The 21,448-nt window shown below is 37.3% G+C and overlaps 1 protein-coding gene and 1 long non-coding RNA gene across 4 annotated transcripts in view; one reads left to right on the forward strand and one right to left on the reverse strand.

The window, feature by feature from the left end:
• Positions 1-6,906, reverse strand: part of LOC144965828 (uncharacterized) — a 36,184-nt gene extending 29,278 nt beyond the window's left edge. The window contains exon 1 of one of the 3 annotated variants that reach the window (XM_078901594.1): positions 6,822-6,906. The gene's annotated coding sequence lies outside the window, so the exon portion shown is untranslated. Of the gene's footprint in view, positions 1-6,531 lie in introns of all 3 variants that reach the window. The other 2 variants (XM_078901593.1, XM_078901592.1) reach the window with 2 other exon arrangements.
• A 5,941-nt stretch (positions 6,907-12,847) lies between these two features.
• On the forward strand, positions 12,848-14,477 carry LOC144963775 (uncharacterized). Its single transcript, XR_013643706.1, has 2 exons — positions 12,848-12,985; positions 13,907-14,477. It is a non-coding gene; the product is annotated as an uncharacterized LOC144963775 (long non-coding RNA).
• Positions 14,478-21,448: the final 6,971 nt, after the last annotated feature.

Below are 21,448 nucleotides of genomic sequence, written 5' to 3' on the forward strand. Positions count from 1 at the left end.
ACATGTTAACAACTACGTGTACTTATAATCTTTCAAATTCAAGGTAGAATAAGACCAGGAACATAGTAGAAATTATCAGAAACTAGCAGACAGAAGGCTATGTCCTTAGCTGACGTGTACTTATTGCAGGTCTGATAACCCAAATTAGTTATAGGCTCATGGTTGTAATGGAAATACAACTCTCAAACCAACGCAAAAATATAGTGTCCATTACAACAATTTTAAACCAAGCCTAAAACCGCGTTCGGTTATTAGACCTGGCAATAAGTACACGTCGTCCTTAGCACAATATAGATAATAGTTGTTTCAGTGCGATGATGAAATAAAGATAGCTGAGATAAACAATATAGTATTTAATTAATATTCAAAAATTTATCCGATGGCGTCAATAGAGTCATATTGTGTCGGAACGAACAAGACAGGTGGTCCTAAAAAAAATAAATTTAAATTAATTTTAAAAAAGAAAAGAAAACGAATCGATTTTCTCAACTGACGTCGTTGCGCCAGATTATTTTCCTTGTGATGTTATTTTGAGAGAGGACATTTTTTCCATCAATAAATCATCCAAAATGGAAGGAAAGTTTTCTATACTTATTATTAATTGCAACTTTAAACGGACTTGATCCATAGTTAATTGTCTTTTAGGACGCTTCTAGATATGGAGAAAATGGATTCTGACGTCAAAATAATAATTACACGATAATTAAACTCGTTTTTATCATTTTTTTGTTGTTGTTATTATTTGAAATTGTAGAAACAAAACTCATTTTCCTCGATGACGTCATTTGTTTAGACTTGATGTCCACTCATTTGCAGGTCTGAAAACCGTACATAATTTATGGGCTTATATCATATCATTGAGAAAGAAGGGCTTTAAATGGATCAAGTGTTCCTTAAATGCCCTTAAAAACATATTACACATTACACATTGCATATTCTTTGAGATAAAAATATTAAAAAGGGGGGAACAGATAAAAGCATGGAGAAAATTAAAAATGAAAACAAACAAAAAAGAAAACACCCATTCATATTATTGACATAATATGAATGATCAGTCATATATGTATTTTTAAGGAAAAAAATTCCCTATCAAGGGAAATTTAAAATTCATTAATATGTTTAGCATCTTTAATTTAAATTTCAGACTGTAAATGTATTTTTTCTCACTTAAGTTGAGGATCTTGAAATAAATATTCTGAATTCATTTCCATGCGTGAATGTAATTGGAAAGTAATAAAAAAGATCATTTTATCAAGAACGGGAACTATAGTCAGATTTTTTATTAATGGCGCTATGGCGCGTTTTTTCTGGTTTTTCTCAGCTGTCCGTCTATCAAACGTTGTAAAAATTTATGTCAACCTCTGAATCAATTTGTCTCAACTGAATCTAAATTTTGGACCGTATTGATGCCATATTTTAAAAGTTTTCCTCTTTAAGACCTATAAAAAACTACTTTAAAACAGCTTACATAAAATTAGAGATTTTACACTGTAAAAAATTAAAACAAGTTACGCACCACAAAGTATAAATGAATTCATCGTATATCCAAAAAATATTGTGCTGACGTAGTGATTATGAGTTCACGTCATACTTCTTTCTAAATAATAATAATTCGCTTTAAGTGTTATAAACATACCACTTATGTAGTTTGTATTAAATTTTGATTTTATTATTTATGGCATTTTATCTACATCATCTCGCAATTACCAAAGAATGATATGAAATCTCTCGCTTTAAATCATTTGAAATAGTGATTTTATACTCAATATTGTCAAATTAACAAACACTATTTATATAACCTTGACAAATTTTTTCTATGCATGAACGTTTCACAGGGCCTTTAAAGGTTTTAAAAACATATTAGGCTCTTAAAAACACGATACGGTACGGAATCTCTATCGGTTCCACTCTCGTAAAGCTGCGAAAAGAAGTCTTCTTGTATCTATCGATAAGTCATTAAAGAGGACGGCAATGGTTTTGGAATTTCACAATCAACCATGAGAGAAGATCGTTATCGAAATACGACAGAGAGATCACCAGTGTAGAACGACGTGGCAGGAAAAGGATCATAGATAACTTTGATATGGATATCATCCAAAGATGTATGGGTGAGCGTAAATATACATCCGAAAAAATATTGGACGTCTGATTATTCAAGCAGAAAAGGTCCATGGGTTCTGGACAAAGAATCATTGTTATTCTTGCAGGTGGTGATGATACTGGATATTTAAAAGGATGCCATGCCATTTTTTCTTCTCTGCATCATCTGGAATATTATTCTGGGGTCAATGCAAAGGTGCTTTAAGACTGACTAAATATCGTTTGCTTCCCTCCATTGAAGCACCCAGCTGTATTGTATTGGACAACGCTACCATTCGTTGGCCCATGGTCACCTTAAGGCTCCAACTTTGGCAATTATAAAATCTGACATGATTTCATGGTTTTAATCAGACAGTACTACATATTCTGACCATTGATCAAAATGCGAACTATAATCCTTAGTAAAAAAAAAAAGAAATGAACTAGAAATAGCTTTCAAAGCAGGGAGTTTTGACACGAAGTTGCGCGACTTCCCCCATATCACTGTGAGCGCAATCCAATCGAGGTCATTGGGCCTAAGTAGAGGGAAAGATTGAGAGGAGGAACACCAAATTTACTCTCACCAACAGGACAAAAAATGATAAAGAGTAGACTGAGAAAAGGAATGCCTCAACCTTCGCAAACTAGAGGAAAATTACATTTCATTGGATAGAGTGATGCTCGGAATCTTTCTGTAGTCGTTTCATTTCTCCTTTTCATCATCCTCGTCATCAGACTGTGCTGATTGATGTGTCCAGTATATCTTGGTTGTTGTTGTAGTTGTTGTTGTTGTTGTTGTTGTTGTTGTTGTTGTTATTGTTGAACACATATTTGTGGAGACACTTTGGGCGCAATATAAATAAATTTCATTATTATTATATTATAACCAAAGTTTCTCAAACTTTTCCAATCAAAATTATATTGGAAGCGCGTTATCTTCATTTTCGTTTGTATTCACCAGTAATGTGTATTGATTTTCTTGGTTGTTGTTTTAGTTGCTGTTGTTGTTATTGTTGAACACATATTTGTGGAGACACTGTCTCATAATTGATGATTTTTTTTCACTTTTAACCAGTCTACATGAATTTATGTAATCCTCTTTGGCATAACCAAAGTTTCTAATAAAAATTTTCTTGAAAGCGCGTTATCTTCATTTTCGTTTGTATTCACCAGTAATGTGTATTGATAGTTATAAAATGTAGATATCTGACAATTAATAGTTGCCATTCGTTGCTTCATATTCAAATACTGCACGTATATCATTTAAACTTCGATTAACCGAACACTCCAGTTTAACGAATTCCTTCAAAATGGATTTGCGGAAAATTCATAATTTTGATAATATAAATCTTCTATGAATTCCGATCCTCACTTGTTCTCGATTTTAATATAGCTGTAATAAACGAAATCCTTTCATATTGTTTTAAAATACATGATAAAATATTTTTTTATTAAGACAAATTGATTCAGAGGTTCATAAAAAAATTTTGGAGCTATGCATTGGGGGGCAGCTGAGAAAAAGAAGAAAAACACGCGCCACTTATTAAAAATCTGACTATAATAATTGCCATTCGTTGCTTCATATTCAAATACTGCACGTATATCGTTTAAGCTTCAATTAACCGAACACTCCAATTTAACGAATTCCTACAAAATGGATATGCAAAAAATTCATAATTTTGGTAATGTAAATCTTCTATGAGTTCCGATCCTCACGTGACCGTAACTGATAATTCATCATTTTTAAAGGCGTCAGCATAATAAATATTTTTTCCAATCGGTTTTGTCTACCTAATTCCAATGATTTTGACTTTGAATTCAATTTGCAACATAAGTTTGATCTCGATATAATAGTGATTTGAAGACCGTTGGTTAAATACTAACAAAAAAGGGTACAGTGTAAAGGTCCCTGAGAATATATAAACAATGGAAGTTTCAGATGCAAACCCATTTAGTCAGCAAAACTATTTATAAATAAACCCCGAGAGGAACATAACCGAGTTTTTGCACTTCAATTATTTTTCATTGTTTATTTATTCCTTAGATTTACTGACGAGTGTTTTCACCCAAAACGTCCATTGCTGTATTGTTTAAGTCCAAAGCCTTTTCATTGCGTTTTTCATAAGTAGTATTTATGGTCCCAGGGTTTACAAAGCCCCTTGAGACACACACAGACACACACACACATACACATACACGCACACACAGAGGGAGAGAGAGAGAAAGAGGGTGAGGGGGGGGGGGGTAAACGGCCAAACTGTTTTAATAGAACAGTAGACTGATTGAATTGAATCCTAATCTGAATTCATAACTTTTGAGTCAAGCGACGTGTAGTTATTTCCAGGTCTGATAACCCAAATTATAATGGACTCGTTGTTGTAATGAAATGGAAATAAATACTTTCAAACCAGCACAAAATATTCTCTATTACATCAATGTTAAAACAAGCTTTTGTAAAGCTTTCGATTTTCAGTGCCTTGTGAAAGATTATACATTCAATTACCATCTTATGGTATTAGTGATAACATAATTGGCTGGATTAGGTCATAATTTCTCACACAAGGTAAACAAAGAATCGTATTTGGAGACGGGTCATCAACCTTTGGTCAAGTAAAGAGTGGCGCCCCCCAGAGTAGAGGGCTGGGACCACTTTTTTATAATGTATATTATGTTTAAAATGACTAGCCTGACAATATTTTTAAAAAACACAAATCATTTGCCGATGATTCAACATTGTATTCTTTTACAAACTTTTCTCACGTCTTGCAAAACGATATACATGATTCAATTGAGGTTTTGAGAAATGGCAATTATGCTTTAATACCTCAGAATGTAATATCTTGCATATATAGGCCCTAATAACAATACTGAAATGATAATAAATTACACTTATATAACGCCTTTCCCGTCTGTACAAGCTCAAGGCGCTTTACATAATCAACCTCTTTCTTTCTCTCTCTCTCACTCTCTCTCTCTCTCTCTCTTTCTCTCTCTCTCTCTCTTTCTCTCTCTCTCTCTCTCTTTCTCTCACTCTCTCTCTAATTATCTATCTATCTATCTATATATCTATATATCTATCCCTACCTCTATCTCTATCTCTCTCTCTCTCTCTCTTTCTTTCTCTCTCTCTCTCTCTCTCTCTCTTTCTCTCACTCTCTCTCTAATTATCTATCTATCTATCTATATATCTATATATCTATCCCTACCTCTATCTCTATCTCTCTCTCCTTCTCTCTCTCTCTCTCTCTCTCTCTCTCTCTCTCTCTCTCTCTCTCTCTCTCTCTCTCTCTCTCTCTCTCTCTCGCTCATCAACTACAGAGCGTTAGACTATTCTAAATTAGATTCAATTTGAAAAATCACATACGATTCACAAAGTAAAGAGGTAGGTATTTCAGTCTAGATTTCAAGGTGTCCATATTGTCAGTTTGCCTGATATGTTAAGGTATAAAATTCCAGTACCTAGGGCCATGCAGAAAAATGTTCGTTTGCCAATTTTAATAAGATGAATAAGGCTTGACAAGAATATTGACGTTATGTCCCGTCCTAAATGTTAAATGTTGCTATTGACCAGGGGACCCTTGTAAAGCGCTTTGAGCACGTTTTAGTGGATATTGCTCTATATAAAATCTAAATTTATTAATTTATTAATTATACTGTCGTTATTTGAGCGAAGATTACGATTTGGAGTATGTTTTCAATAAATTGTTAAGGTACAGTGGTCCTTGTACTTGGATGGTTTTAAAAACAATAGTACATACTTTGTAGTATATTATTATTATTATTTGGACAGGCAACCAGTGAAGATTGTTAATAGAGATATTGCTGAATTTCCTCATAATTAGTCGAGCAGCACTATTTTGAACATGTTACAAGCTGTTGATTCTTTCTTGAGATATATTACTTAAAAGGGAATTACAACAATCAAGTTTGGACAATACAAAAGAAATTGACAAGAAGAGTGGCGATGTAAAGGGAGGTATCTAATTTTACTTATCCTACGTATTTCAATGTACATTGAGTTGATTATGTTGTTGACCTGCTTGGACATAGACAACTCCGAGTCGATGTAGACTCCAGTATTCTTTACTGATGCCGAAAATTCAATAATACACCCCCCCCCCCCACTCGCCTTACATTCATCCATTTCACATTTACATCATATAATGGTTTAATGGTTTCACATTTACATCATTTAACATTAAGGATCAAAATCAGTATAAGCATGACAAATCAAGCGTTAGCAATGCTGAAGGAAATAATTGGAGGAGATTTAAAAGCGAGTGTCATACCACAAGACCACATAGCCTTATATCTGAATCTAATATGTCCTACTCTCTCGTATCGAGGCAAAGTCATCCCTTGAAGCAAAGTCACCCATTTGACAGTAATACCAGACTGACACAGTAGGTTACATATAATCATTTGTCTAGAATATTCGCTATAAATACTCACACAAGATTGCAATAGTTATCCTAGTTGTTATAATTTATAATAATCATAACATTTACACAAAGTCCATCATTCTATCTCCTTGGGAAGAATAAATTCCTATTTCTCCTTGTTATCAAATATGCCTCCTGCGGCGACGAATTTTCAAGATAGATGATAGTAAGTACGTCTTCCTTCTACCTACCGTCTTGTTATGTATTTCGTTTCACATAAAATCTAATACCCAGCGTCTTAGTTTATTATCCACCCGGCCAGTTGTTTAACTTCCCCGTAATCCAAGTGAAAAACTATACCTGCAGATGAAAGTCTGTCAGAAGCATCACATCACGCCAATTTTGATATCTTCATTGTGCATCTCAGCAGGGTTTTTGATCTGTCAATGCTTAACGAGTGAAATATAAGATCGCACCGAAAGCGCTCATTCCAAACTGTCTCGGCCAATCAGCGCAGAAACTGGGGATTTATAACTCCGCCCATCGGCGGATGATGAGTAGTGAATGTGGACTGCGCGTGCTTTGATTGAGCGAGACTCATTTCCAACCAGATTTCAAGTTTGACAACTTACCTGGTCGGCTTTGTTTTCTTTCTGCGGTTTCCATGGAAACAAACGTCAACAACAAGTCTACCCTACCCTCTTCGTTTTACGTGCCAGTCAATTGTTACGAATTCAACACTTCCTATACAGGATTTGACGATTACGTCACTTGTTGAATATCGACAAGCACTCATTGGCTATTGGCCACTCAAACGATACTGTGAAATGGGTTTTACACGACGTGAACCTATTTGCATGTCTGATAACCCAAATTGTTACGGACCTATTGTATTTTATATTGTAAGTACTCTGAACTAATCAAATTGATATCACTGAATTCAATCGCCTCTTTTTCTCCTATATTTTAATGTTGGAAGGCCCAGACATTTTAAATCTTTCTTTATAGCATAATATAACATCATACGGACTCGGCACTAATTTCGTCAAATTAAAGAATTAAAGGAGCGAGCACCAAGATAAAGATCTGAACAAGTGTGTATGAAAGGTACCAGACAAAACAAGAAAGAAAAATAGAAAGAAAAAAAAACATTTAAAAAAAAATCAGTCCACCTCGACTAGGGATCGAACCTCAGACCTTCTGATTACCGGTCAGACGTGCTATAATTGCTACCATTAAAATGGTAGCACGTCTGACCGGTATTCAGAAGGTCTGATGTTCGATCCGCAGTCGAGGTAGGCTGATTTTTTTTGATTTTTTTTTTTTTTGAGATGCTTTTTTTTTTTTATTCTACTTTTCTTTCTTGCTTTGTCTGGTACCTTTCAATCTAAGGTCGTCGCACGCCTTTTCTAACCACTGATTTATACAGGATACTATTAATATGAGAATCCAAGTGACAGAAGCTTCGAATTATAACCCCAATTGTTTTTGTGACCCTATAAAATTTACAACATTATTTTGTATATCAAATTGAGAAATTACGGAGCATGCACTGTTTCATTCACACTTTTTCAAGTCTTCATTATGCGTGACTGTCAAAGTTTAAATTACAATCAAATGATATGCATTTTATATCCCTGTCTGTGACCGTTACTGATAACTCTTCATTTTCAGGGGCTTGACTTAACTCACGTCTCACCTTTCACCTCCTAATCGTATTATTGGGACGCCTCGACCGCCTCTGGTGTGAGATCTTTCCACCTTTCGCGGTTTTCTGTCACATCTTAGACACAGGAAGTCTTTCGCTGAATATAATTATTTTATGTTGAGTTTGATTGAATGTGTTTGAAGTCGACAGATGTTCAAGCACAGTGTGAATTGTAAAATATGCTGTCCAGATTTTGTTGTGAAATGTGCCTCCTTGGCTTTGTCTGAGAGCATTTCCTTGTCAATTCTAAGTAAACGTGGTCGAAAAGTTGCGGTCGGCCTCTAAAATTTTAAGAGAGAGACAGAGAGAGACAGAGACAGAGAGAGAGAGAGAGAGAGAGATAGAGGGGCGGGGGAGGGGGTACTATATCATTATTAGACTTGTCTGAGAAATGACCATACTCTGTCATAATTGGATTCAATATTCTGATGTCACGTCGCCCAGCAACGGCGGTCATCGTGGTTCTAAACAAAGAAAATCTGTACTTTTTAGTCTTCATGCTAGCTAGAATTTTTCATATGTCTTGTGATCATAATGTGTAAAAGTCAAAACATGATCAGATTTATAATGGGTTTTTTTTTTTCCTCTGGATACGCTTTTAGGCTCGTCGGAGAAGTATTTCATAAGGGCGTCCGGGAGGCAGGATTGGATTATTTTGATCAGTACTGATCCGCAACCCATTCCAGCTCGTGTCAGGGTCCACGTAGGGGCATTCTTCCCCGCCCGCCTCCTGGGCAACGGTTGGAGTATTCCGAAAGGAACTTTCTAACCGGCTGATGACACGAGTTTCTATGTGTCTGAGGTGACGGATGAAGGGAGGAATCAACCGCCGTGGCCAGATTGCCCTAGTTCACGCAATAAGCTGTGCTAGCCCCATGACGCTGGTGGGGTGAAGGGAAACTGTCACTCTACAAAGATACCCTCCTGGACTCCCAGCCTAGACACCATTAATGGGTGGACAGAGCTCATAGCCTTGGAAAGCAGTCTGTCTAGGAGAAGGAAAACTCCAACTTCAAACCACCACTGCCTTGTGGATCTGGGAAGATGAAAGGCTATGGAATCACATCCAGAGAATAAAGAACCGCTGAAGTCGGAGTCGCAGAGCCGAAAGGCGCAAATAGTCTGGAGAGGGAAACCAACCCAAAAATCAATGTGACACGCATCCTCCTCACAATGATGGACAACAAAACTGTCGGACGATATGGCGCGAAGTCTGGGGATTCCCGCCGGACGGACCTAGCGTCGAGCCCTGATAAACAGGGTTCACCCAAGCGATCTGGTGGTACCTTGCCCTCCTACTGTGGAACCAGGGTAGGAGATGCAAGGTTACGGACTACTGGAACTATCAAATTGCTACAATGGAATGCAGAAGGGATACAACATAAAAAGACTGCCCTCTCCAAGTTTCTTCAGGATGAGAAGATAGATATTGCCTGCATACAGGAGACACACCTCACAGAAAACATTAGGTGTTCAATAAGGGGATATCAACATTTTAGGAAAGACAGAAAAGAACGGAACAAAGGTGGAGTAATCATCTTCGTCAGAAATGACATAGCGACAAATGAAATAACGACAGATGAATCTGTTGAAATATTGGCTGTAAAAATTACCAAAAACAAACTGCAATACACAATATATAACTGTTACAGCCCACCATCAGAGAATCTGCCAATTGAAAACATAAGAAGTGAAGAAGAACAGTTCATTGTTGTGGGAGACTTCAATAGCCACTCCCCAAGCTGGGGATACAATGACTTAGACAGAAAAGGTGAAACCCTTGAAAATTGGCTTACAGACAGTAAGCTTCAAATTGTCAGAAATGAAGATGACCCAGATACATACTTCTCAAGAGCATGGAAGACAACATCAACCCCAGACCTAACTCTCATATCTGAAGATCTCACCGGAAAAGTCAGTAAACAGATAAAGGAACAACTGGCAGGAAGTGATCATCGTCCCATTCTGGTTGAAATAACTGAAGAATATGCAAAAGACAGAAAGGCACCACCTCCGAGATGGAATTATAAAAAAGCAGACTGGACTCTGTTTTCAAAGTTGACTGATAGTTATACAAAAGAGATAAACTGTAAAACAAGGAATGTAGAAAAATCAGCCAAAGCTTTCACAAAATCAATCATGAAAGCTGCAAAAGAATCAATCCCCAGAGGATCAAGAAAGGACTACTGTCCAGGATGGACTGAAAAATTAGGAAGTCTCAACAGCCAAGTCACTGAACACAGAAAAAAAGCAGAGAGAGAGCCAAATGATGAGAATATGGAAATTTACAAAGAGGCTGAAAAAACTCTCAGGAAAGAAACAATAAAAGCAAAACAGGAAGCATGGCATGAAAAAACCAGACAACTTGACTACGACAGAGACGGAAGAAAATTATGGAACCTAACCAAAGCTCTAAGTGGACAAGAAAACAGATATGCTGCACCATCAGTAGAAGATGATCAGGGGAGGATTCTCAACAAAAAACAAGCAGCAAACTGTTTTATGAAGCAGTACTCAAGTGTTGGGAGTATACAGATTAGAAAAGAACGAAAACGAGAAGTCCACAAAGAATTGAGAAAACACAAGGATACACCCAAAGAATCCACAGATGATGTCATGTTCAGTTCGATTAAAAAAGAAGAAGTAGAAATTGCCTTGAAATCTCTAAAAACGAACAAATCACCAGGTCCAGATGATGTTACTAATGACATGTTGAAACACCTAGGAACCCTCACAAAGAGGAAAATGAAACAACTGTTCAATGCAAGTTGGAAACAGGGTAAACTTCCACTCAAATGGAAACAGGCAACCATGATACCAATTAAGAAGGATGGCAAGCCAAAAAATAAAACCGAAAGCTACCGGCCAATAAGTTTGACAAGCTGCTTGGGTAAACTGATGGAGAGAATTGTTAATCGCCGTCTCCAATGGTATTTAGAAAGCAATAAGTTGATATCAGATGAACAGGCTGGTTTCAGACAATTACGCTGCACAGAGGACCAGATAACATACATCTCGCAGCTGATCGAAAATGGTTACCAAGAAAAAAAAACACACAGTCACAGTTTGGGTGGATATGGAAAAGGCATTTGACAAAGTCTGGACAAAAGGACTACTTCTCAAACTTAAGAAAGCCAACGTTTCACACAACATGTTTGCATGGATTAAAGATTACCTCACAAATCGAAAAGCAAGAGTCCAATCTCAAAACTCTAAAAGCAAGCTAACGAACATGACAAATGGAGTACCACAAGGCGGGGTTCTCTCACCAACCCTCTTTGTCGTTTTTATCAATGACATCTGCGAAACCAAATGCAGAGGAGTAAAAGCAGCCATGTATGCAGATGACCTTGCACTGATATGCACTGAAAGAAATATTGGTACTGCAAAGGCCAGGATACAGATGACTCTTGATGCTTTGAGCAAATGGACAAAAGACTGGGGTATGAGAGTAAATGCTGATAAAACCACATACACAACATTCAGCTTATCAACCAAAAAGCAATCTATGCGATTAACTTTAGATGGAAAGATTCTGAGAGAAGACCTTATGCCTAAGTATCTAGGAGTGAAATTTGACCCTCGACTCACTTGGAAACATCAAATAGATGAAAGTCAACAGAAAGGGTACAAGAGAATGCAGCTTCTCCGAAAACTTGCTGGAACGCAATGGGGAGCAAACTCAAACGTCCTGAAGAAGACATATCTTGGATATGTAAGACCTGCAATAGACTATGCCATATCGGCATGGGGAACGTGCTCACAGGCTCAATTTCAAAAGGTTGAAAAAATCCAAAACCAATGCCTACGCATGATCACTGGAGCAATGAAAAGAACACCAATTCACAAGATGGAAACCCACACAGGAATAAAACCTCTCAAAGAACAACGAAATTTAAAAATAGTGACACAATTCTCAAAGATAAAATTCATGGAATCCCAACCTCTGCATCCAAGTACAATGGAAAAGAAAGAGAATCGACTCAAAAGGGAAAACTTCATCGCCTTGGGACAAAAACTAGAGAGCGAATATAAAGTGACACCAAAGGAAGATATTGCCCAAATCAATGTCCCAAATCTCAAACCACCACCGTGGAAAAAGAAACAAAAATCCATAACCATCAACAAGAAAAACATTCGAAGCAATAATGACAATGCTCAAACCCTAAAGATGATCGATAAAAAATACCCAATGACCAACTGGATAAGAGTTTATACAGATGGCTCAGTTTCCGGCCCCCTCATGAATGGAGGTGCTGGTGCACTCATACACTGGACAGATAAAACAGAAACAAAAATATCTGTATCAGTGGGTTCAATGTGCACAAGTACTAAAACTGAAGAAAAAGCCATCCTCAATGCAACAAAAGAACTATCCAGAGATCACAGAATATACGGGAAAAATGTGGTTTACTTGACAGACTCTGATGATGCTCTCCGGTCTATTGAAAATTACCAGGATTCTGAAGCCGCACACACTGTGGAGGCCCTTGAGGGCTTATCTGATAAAACAGGAAAAATTGTGCTGCAGTGGATTCCAAGTCATGTAGGTTGTAACGAAATGCTTCCCTGTAGGCGTCAGTTTACGACAGGATGTACGTCGTCGTAGTATTAGTTGTTGTTGTTATTGTAATCCCTCCGGAACAACCCTTCTTTTGTTGATACAGGTCGTATCAGATCATGCACCTATGGCCCGGAAGTTTGAATTAAACTACGTAGTGTGGGTGTTATTGTGAGAAAGGCATCAATCTTGTTTTCTCCGTAAACTTATAAGCAAAGTAGGATCCCTGTATTCTACGGGAGTGACTTTGTTATGGTATGGCTTGATTGATATCTCGTAACTATGGGGCTGACGAATTTATTTATCCTTGATATGAGGATGTCCGGTATCAGGATGGGTTGTTGTTGTCCATGATTATGGAATCTGGGGGAGTTTTAAGGAATTTCAGATGTTTACGGATATGACTAACATCCGGTTGTGTGGGTAGAATTTTGCGTCGTTTGCTTGATTTTTGCCTATAAATGCCAGAGTTTTGAGCAGTTTCTTCAGACCACTCAGCGGAGTCTTTTAGGCTCATTGTCTCAAAAGAGACCAGACAGCGGAGTCTTTTAGGCTCATAGTCTCTAAGCGATAACCACAGCGGAGTCTTTTAGGCTCATTTGTTTAACTCTTGTGTAGAGTTAGATTAAAGTCTTGTGTAGACTTTGCAGTGCTCAAAGTTCGAGCTGAAACAAGTTTTGTGTTAACTCTTGTGTAGAGTGTGATTTAAGTCTTGTGTAGACTTTGCGGTGCTCAAAGTTTGAGCTGAATCAAGTTGTGTTATAACTCTTGTGTAGAGTTTGATTAAAGTCTTGTGTAGACTTAATTTGTGATTTCTATAATCTGTTCGGCTCTGGTGAGATTTTGAATAATATGTTGTGATTACAATTATGATTGTGTTTTGATATTAATATCATAATATCACTTTAAATTTTGAGTCTCAATTAATTAATCAGATAATTAAATTAATTGTATAATATATTCTTGTTGTAAAGAAAATAAGCTTTTCTTGCTATAAAGCAATATTATTTCATATCTACAAAGTAAAGCAATATTAATCAACATTAATAAATTGATTTGTTAAAGTAAAATAATATTTACTCATTTAAAGTAAACATATTGAATGAGTTCGAATATAGATAGAGTTATATTCGTATGATTATCATGTGATAACAAAATCATTTTCTTTCTTTAAAGTGAATGAGCCGTTGGAGGCTGGGCTTTAACAAGCCAACTTTAGGCTATACACTCATAGCTTGACACTAATAGAAACTGAACATTTGCCTGTTTTATAAGTTACCTGCGAAGAACCATTTGCTTATTTTAATATCAGAACATTGAGAAACAATTGATCTGTTTATGAATACTGTGAAACCAGAACAATTTCAAGAAGAGACAAATTAACATTATTAGAACAACCTTACAGTTTTGTTGAATATCAAGAACACTCTTTTGGCTTCCTTCCACACGTCTGGATTGTGATTAGTTAGCTAGTTAATTATTAGTTGCCTGTATGACTGTGATGGTTGCAACCTATCTGTGAGATTGTCTGATGTGGTAGCGGTTTGGTAAAGTATTGATAATTAATTGATTTAATTATATATTTTCATATCGCTTTCATATCATATTCATCATCACACATCTCCATCAATTTGTCATCCATCTATTTGATTTCATACTTATTACATCTATCATTTCATCTTCACATCTCATAATATCTTTGTTATATTGTAATAAAATATATCTTCATTTAGCTTCAAAACCTTTATCAACGTATTGTGTTTGGTTATTGATCGGTGTCGTAGCTTGAATATAGCACACATAAACAAGGTTGCAAACTGCGCTACATAAGCATACGGTTTACGTGCGCACTTTGTGACATAGGTATATATGGAAATGAAATTGCCGATCAACTGGCCAAAGAAGGAGCCCAGAAGGAACAACCGAAGTCGTCAATCACTTACCATCAGCAAAAGAAAATAATAAAGCTAAAAATAGACAAAGAAAGGAATGACACACACCTAGAACACAACAAGCAGGATCCAATCCATGCCATTCAGCGAAGTAGCCAAGTCACTCTATTCCGCCTCCGAACAGGACACAATAGACTAAGAGGACATATGTTTACAAAGCTAGGTATTGGAACAACCCCTTATTGCCCATGTGGAACCGACCATGAAACCACTTTACATGTGCTTATGGATTGCCCATTATACAACGTGCAACGTTCGAACCACTGGGTCACCCCTACAACACTCAACACAAAGCTCTATGGTGAGGCTGAGGACCTAAAGCGGACCACAGACTTCATAGCAGATATCGGACTGCAGCCATAGATGTCCATCAGAGGAACGAAGAAGAAGAAGAATAAGGGCGTCCACCATTGTTCCGATAGTTTAGAGCCAGTTACCATGCGTCATTACGAGGGAAGTGACGTTACGACTGTTGAAGCGTATTTACCATTGCATAGCTCCAGAAAAGGAACAATATGTGTATGCCCAATAATTACTGTAACTTGGACTTGCAATAGCTGGCAACAAACAAGGGTATTGTAGACGTACCCGCAGATTTCATTTAATCACTTAGACAAATTCATATGGACTTACCGTAGTTGAGCTGAAATATTTCCACAATAGTGTGCATTGGTTCAGTTTCGAGAAAACTACTTATCGCCCAGCCCAGCCTTGTGGTTCATACACAATAATGTGCGCTGGTATAAGACATTCGGAATATTATTCGATTATCTCACTTTCAACAAAAATTAAATTAACAAAAGTTAAGCATTCGATCCGCAAAATGCTCACTTGTTATAGAAAAATAATGTGAGTAAATATGACTCATAGAAATGAGGGGGAAAAGATGAACAACGTTTCGGCCCTCGGCCTTTGTCGGGAGACAAACAATCAAGGCGAATACAAACACACACACACACACACACACACACATACACACACACACATATGATAACACATAATCACATTTTGTTAATGTGTAGACAGAGAATTGCTTGGATGAGAGGTAATGGTCAATTTACAACACACTGAAGATAATAAATCAATTAGAGTTCTAGCATTGAGAAATCTGCTAGCAGGCACTGTCACTGGTATGGGATAAAAATCTGATAAAAGATGTTAATGAAACAATGTTAGACAACGCAGAGAGGAAAATAGACTTTAAAAAAGCATCCCAAAAAGAAATCAACCTACCTCAACTCTGGTGGGATCGAGCCTAAGATTTCTCCCTGATTTCTTGACGAGGTATGAGATTTGGTCTTAGTCGAGACAGGCTGATGTTTTGGGGAATGGTTTGGGTTGTTTTTGTTTTGTTTTGTTTTGAATTTGTTTTTAAAGGTAATCTATATGATAGAAAGCTGGAAATCTATTATATCTAGAAATAAAAGACAAGTTAAGCTTTTGTGTATTTTTTAAAACTTTAGATTGTTTAATAACGTGATATTCACAAAGCGCTTTACAGGGTGTCCCTAGCCAAAAGCAACACTCAACGTGTAGGACGAGCCATGACGCCCGTTAGGCGATACACTTTTTTTTTTTGGACAGAGACAGCACTGTTAAACGATCAGATATTCATGTTATACCCGAGCACGGTGAGAGAATGTGGGTAAAGAGCCTTTTGCAAAAATTCAACGATACGCCGCTTAGAGCGGGACTTGAACCCTGGACCATCTGATCCGAAGGCGAGTGTCCTAACACAGGACCACATTATCGCCGCATAAGATTTTAATAAGAGCATTGTGTATAATGGTTTGTGCAGCTTACAAACGTATGGATTAGAGGGGATAAGATTAAAACAATTACGAAACCCAAACTTTACTGTACTCTGATGACGCCAGTCCTCCTATACAACTGCAGCACATGGGCTCTAACAAAAGCAATCAAAGAAAAGTTAGATGCATTCCATCTCAAACAATTGAGAAAAGTACTTTTAAAAAGTACATAAAAATGCATCAGGTACCCAACCAAAATCACAAATATATCCTAATATGAAAAACCTAATGACAAACCACTCACTCTCCGACGAAATTCTGGAACTGAAATGGCGCCTTTTTGGTCATATTCTAAGACGAGAATTTGAAAAATTCCTGCCAATATTGCAATGGCCGCATATTTCAAGAAGTGTGGAAACTCATGCAGGGGAAAGCCAATCACAACCTTACCCGTCCAGCTTAACCAAGATCCAAGGACATTGGAAGATCAGCAACTGAATCTCAAGACCATCGAGGACCTTCAGGCACTACAGACGTTTGCTTCGGATATACGAACGCTGGTTATACCCAAATCAAGAGCTGGCGGAGGCAGCCGAGGCGTTTTTTTAAATGGTGTATTTTCTTTCTTGCTTTGTCTGGCACCTTTCATATACACTTGTTCAGATCTTTATCTTACACTGGTGCCCGCTCCCTAATTTGTTCAAAAATTGAAAGTATTCACTCCAATCAACCTCAGATTTCTTACATCGGGTTAAAGTCGATTAGCTTTAAACAGATGTTTTACGGCTACCCAATTCCTGCTGGATGGACAGAGGGGATCGGAGAAAAAATCTTGACTGTACCCGGGATCGATCTTGGTCTCTTTGCTTGTAAAGAGGGTGAGTGCTCTACCGACTAAGCTATCGGGACCAACCAAAAACTAACAAAATAAGAAAGAGGAAAAAAAATCCGTCCTCCTCTCCTCGACTTGGGAACGAACCTCAGACTCCCTGATTTCCAACTTGGCTTTTTTCTAGTGATTTTTTTTTCTTGAAATTTTCATTGTTCATTTTTTTTTTTTTTTTTTTTTTTTTTTTTTTTTTGTCACACACTGTATCATACACACCCTTTAAGATTATTATCTAAGAAATTTACATTCAGTTTTACCCCTCCAATCAATCTCAGTTTTCATACATCGGTTTAACTGAAGTACTCTGTAAAGACACGTAAAAAGATTTGGCCAGAAACTAGTACTTCAAATATCGCTCGATTTCAATGACCCTCATTTTGGCAAAACTCTTAAACCTCGCGAGGTCTTCCTGAAAGTCCCAAGTTTGAGAGTTTTGGTCAAGATGATGGTCATTCAAAATCGATGGATATTTAATTTGAAGGACGAGTTTTCTGGTCAAATGTTCTAACACGTGTCTTTACATAGTACGGCAGCTAAGTTCTTTAAGTGGATAAGCAGCAAATATATAAAAATTATGTCAACGGCGTTTTCTAACAGCGTGTAGAAAACAATGGCAGGCTTGTTGTCAAGATTTCACTTCTCTACCTCGGGTTTGATCTCAAGACATCACTCCTTGTCAATTGCCATCAAGGACGATCTCCAAACTGAGCATTTTGTTGAGTATTTTTAACTCTCAGATCTTGCTTTTTAATGTTTGCACAGTGCACATACATCATAATTCGAAACAGGGTTTTCGAGAAAAAAATTTAAAATATTAGGATTTCTAGGGGAAAACCCTTAATTATGAGTGTTCTTGTGTTTTCTACTTTATACGAGTAGTAGTAGTAGTAGTAGTAGTAGTAGTAGTAGTAGTAGTAGTAGTAGTAGTAGTAGTAGTAGTAGTAGTAGTAGTAGTAGCAGGAGTAGTAGTAACATAAATTATGCACCCAAATATAAATTTAATCTCTGGCGCTATTTTCATAATTAAAATCAATCCCCTTGGCTTCCAAAGAGCATTAGACAATATAGATACCCCTAAACGCAATCATTTTCAAATATCACACTTGTTACCAATAATATTAAAATATGAAAGTGAAAAAATGTTGAAGTCGCCGATGTTGTAAGATAGAAACCTGATAATGTGTGTATCAAACAGTGCCTGATGAAGCAGAAAGAAAAATACAAGTTTAAAAAAAAAAAAGGAAAGACAAAAAAAAAAAGAGAATACCAAAGAATCATCTTGTCTCGACTGGAGTCAACCTTTCATAATATTCCCTGATAACTATCCGATTTTTACTTATGATTTTTTGTTGTACTTTTCTTTGTGGTTTATATGGCCTTATTTAGTGTAGAACTTTCTAGATAGAAATAAGTATTTAGAACCGAGTAAATTTCAGTTTACTTAAATAATTTTTAAGTGGATTATATGAAAGTGATCAATTATTAAGGAGACACTGCTATAAGGTAAAGATCTGAAAAAGTGTGCATGAAGTTTTGAAAAAGAGCTTTTTTATAGCGCAGTATCCAATAAATGTGCTTAAAGCGCTTTACAAGGGGTCCCTGAGCAACAGCAACTCGTAACAGATAGAACGACGCATGACGCCTGCGAGGCGATATTACACTTTTTTTCTGACAGAGACAACGTTGTTAACGGCCAGGTACTCAATTTATACCTGAGTACGAGGAGAAAATGTAGAGTAGAGAGTCTTTGCCAAGGACTCAACTATGCGTCGAGCGAGTCTCGAACCCAGGACCTTCCGATCCGAAAGCGAGTGTCATACCACAAGACCACATAGCCGCACAAATTAATAGTTTCATATACATTTTTTCAGATCTTAATCTGAAGTGGATTAGCTCTAAACGGATTTCTATTGCCTCTTCTAACACCGTGTAGCCAACGTTTGAACAATGGAAGGCCTGTTGTCAAGATCGAGTTCACCACTCTGCCTCGGGGTTTGATCTCAAGTCGTCACCCATTGTCAATTGCCATCAAGAACGATCTCCAAGCTGTGGGTATAATTTTGTTGAGTGTCTTTAATTTTTGGAACTTGGACGGTCGGTGTGTGCCGGCGACTACAGATAGACAAAAGAAGACAATGTACCCTTTCATAAGTCAAAAGTATGTGCTGAAGGTATTAGTAGTTGCTAATTAATGAGTGATATTATCACAACTCACGCACACATTCACACACACTCACACACACACACACACACACACACACACTCACATATAATATACACACAAACAGACACTTAGGTTGCCTTATGGCTATTGAGAGGAGAGGGTATTATGTGTATTCTTTAAACCTATTGCTGTTCTTGCCGATGTGATTGTTGTTGTTATTATTGTTATTGGTGTTGTGGTCATCGTCGTCATAGCTGTGATAGTTGTTATTATTGTTGTTGTTGTTGTTGCCATCGTCGTCATCGTTGTAATTGTTATTGTCGTCATTCTTGTTCTTGTTATTGTTGTTATTGTTGTTGTTGTTGTTGTTGTTGTTGTTGTTGTTGCTGTTGTTGTTGATATTGTTATTATTATTGTTGTTCTTATTACAATTTTTCTTTTCTTTTTTTTTTACTGCTCGTTCCCTTCCATTGAATCGCCGTATTCTCCTCATCCTCATCCAATATTCCCTGCCATTACTTTGTTCTCTTTCTCCTCTTTCTCTCCACATTCATTCTTCGCGCTCATCTCCATCTCCTACCCCTCCTCCTCCTCTCCTCCTCCTCCTCCTCTCATACTCTCTCTCCTCCTCTTGTTCTTGCTCTGTACTTCTTCTTCTTCCTCTTCTTCTTCTTCTTCTTCTTCTTCTTCTTCTTCTTCTTCTTCTTCTTCTACTACTACTACTACTACTACTACTACTACTACTACTACTAATACTACTACTACTACTACTACTACTACTACTACTACTACTACTACTACTACTACTACTACTACTACTACTACTACTACTACTACACTACTTCTTCTTCCTCTTCTTCTTCTTCTTCTTCTTCTTCTTCTTCTTCTTCTTCTTCTTCTTCTTCTTCTTCCCCTCCCCCCCCTTCCCCCCCCCCTCTCTCTCTCTCTCTCTCTCTCTCTCTCTCTCTCTCTCTCTCTCTGCAAAAAATCTTCCATAATATAATCATTTTTTCCTCACTATAATATGAACACCTGGGATTCGAATATGAATGAAATTATGGACAGGGACTGAGTTACGGAACACGTGCATTCCTCAGGGATTCCTTCTCAATACATCTTTCGCACCTGCGAAGCGCGGACGATCAATAGATCCGGGAGGGACTGGGAGGAGCTAGAGAGAGAGAGTAGGCGGAGTCAAGTTAATCGAATTACACATGAAAGAATTCACCGCCTTTTCCTTCCTGCCTGAGAGTATGTATTATCAATTATGACCCTTTCGACGAGTAATCGCACATTTTTGGGGAATACTGTTGTTGAAACGATTGAGACAAGTTGTTGCTTACAAGGAAACACTTTCGTTGAAATGCGGTTTAATGGCATGACATTCGCTTTCGGACAGGAAGGTTCAGGTTCGATTCCCGCTCCGAACGGCGCTTAGAAAAGAAAAGACTCTTTATTCACATTCTCTCTCCGCACTCGGGTTAAAATGAGTATATTGCCGATAACGTTTTCTCCGTTGAAAAAAAAAATTGTAATATCACCTAAAAGGCGTCATATCTCTTCCTGAGATGAAGTGAGTAGAAAAGTGCCAGAAGACAATAGAGAATAAAAATTTTCGCGGCGGTGGTGGGGTTTGAACCTGCGACCTTATTGGTACGACAACTCCGCCTGGCAGGTGAGAGCGTGGCTCTACCGTGTGAGCTATCCACGAATACAAAAATATTCGTATCATATCTCTTCCTACGTGTTAAGTGTTGCTGTTGGCCCCTTGTATAGTGATTTGAGCACGTTTGGTAGACATTGCGCTAAATAAATGTTCAGGTTTTTTTGATCACGAGGCAACAAATAAACAACTGTTATGACGAAATAATTAACGCGTGGATTTAATTTAGACGTTCTTAGAAGACAATAAATAAACACATTACATCTAGGCCCAAGTTTCGGACCTCGTCAGAAAATTTG

This window comes from Berghia stephanieae, chromosome 2 (assembly GCF_034508935.2).
Source record: "Berghia stephanieae isolate SIO BIC M18660-M18661 chromosome 2, UCSD_Bste_1.3, whole genome shotgun sequence".
Lineage (NCBI taxonomy): Eukaryota > Metazoa > Mollusca > Gastropoda > Nudibranchia > Aeolidiidae > Berghia > Berghia stephanieae.